The sequence below is a fragment of the Myotis lucifugus genome, unplaced genomic scaffold (assembly GCF_000147115.1).
Source record: "Myotis lucifugus unplaced genomic scaffold, Myoluc2.0 scaffold_55, whole genome shotgun sequence".
NCBI lineage: Eukaryota > Metazoa > Chordata > Mammalia > Chiroptera > Vespertilionidae > Myotis > Myotis lucifugus.
This window is the reverse complement of record NW_005871103.1, coordinates 2,492,332-2,494,104: the sequence shown is the minus strand read 5'-3', so window position 1 is coordinate 2,494,104 and position 1,773 is coordinate 2,492,332.

Sequence of the window (1,773 nt, the reverse complement as noted above, 5' to 3'; positions counted from 1 at the left end):
GCAGAGGCTCTCTGAATAGCAGAGCCCCCCAAGCATCCGGTCGTCTATGGGGGTGTCTTAAAGGGCGGCAACCAGATGTGCTCTGAAAGCAACTCGGCTCCTCAAACTGGTCTTAGGAAATTGCTTATTTTGTTTATAAGAATTTGGTGAGTTAGAATGAACAGTTTAGCCGAGTAACGAGCATCCATTCAAAATACATAATTGAGTAATAACTGATCTGGATTTAGGATTTTAATTTAAAATCTTACTAAGTTTATAATATGTAGTTTTAGAACACTTTAGACACTTTAAGGATTACCATATTTGTTAATTTAATAGCTTTATAGAAATTATTTAAGCATCTAGAAAGATCTGTCAATAATACAAATGAGCTACTAAAAATGAAACTGAATACTCAGGCTTTATAAATGTAGGTTAATTAAGTTTGCAAATGCAATCAAACATTTTTCAAATGTCTCTTAGGAAGATGTATGGTTGAGCTTAAACCCTTGCTTTTTTAACATCTGACTTTTAATAAATTAATCATTAACTTCTAAAACCAAGATGCACTTCAGAATAGTATTTTCTATACCCTTAAACCACTGAGGACTTTAAACATTCTTTATCACGTTTATCCCTCATCAGAATATAAGCCTCATAAGAATAATATTTTGCATGTTACTGTTGCAGTCTCCGTCCTCAGGGCTGTTCCAGCACATACTAAGCGCTCAGGAAAATGTCCAGTGAGTGAAGATGACTACTTTTTGCCTCTAGGTCCTAAATCAGGGGTGGGGAACATGCGGCCCCAGGGCCATATAAGGCCATCAAAATCATTTGGTCTGGCCCTGCCAGGGCATAGGAGTGAGTTAATTAAATGTGTGAGCAACTGCAGCAGGCTAATTTTTAAGTTGATAATTTTGTATGGCCCGCGAATGATGTTATAAATATCCAAACGCCCTTGGCAGAGAGGTTCCCCACCCCGTAGGATCTCAGCTCTTTGTACACCCTGACGAGACAAAGGCCAGTGGGAGATGGCCAGGTCCTGGGACAGGGTGTGGGCCCTGCCTTCCTGGGCTGTCTGCTCTTCAGGGGCATCTATACTGGCAGCCTCCTCCAGGAAGTCCCCCACTGGCCTCCAAGAGGATGTGACTCCATTACCCTTGTGAGGCTAGTTTTGTGCTTAGTTCATCTCCTGTTCTGCTGGGCTTAAACGCTCTTCATTCTATACCACGCCAACATCTTCCTATGCCTTTCAAATGGATGGATGGACGGACGGATGGACAGATGGGTGGATGAATAAACAAACAAACAAACAAACAAACAAACAAACAAATGGCGCTTGTGTGAAACACTGCCCACCGCCGCCACCAAGGTTGATAGCCCGGACTGTGCACTCAGCCTGCACGGACCCAGTCCTCCTGGCTTCAGCCCACGTTAAAGAAACATTGAGAATCTTCAGGCTTTAAAAATAAATGCTAGCTTCAATCTGCTCACCAGGCAAGATGAAAGGAAAAGCTGGGTCCAGGACGCCAGTGGCAACATTTAAAGTTGTTTGCTTAAGATATGTCAATAGATACCTGCAGATGTGAAGACCTCCCAGTTCACGCAGGGCCTTGGGGGAAGATTCAACATGGTTTACATATGACAAACAGGAGGAAATCCGGAGGGAAGGAGCCCGGAGGAGATAAGTCTTTAGGTAAATAGTTTGGAAGGCACCGGAGCCGCTTCCTGGGGTGGGCCATGACAGCCTGACGGTGGGGGTGGCTGGGTGTAGCTGGAGAGCAGGGTGGGCAG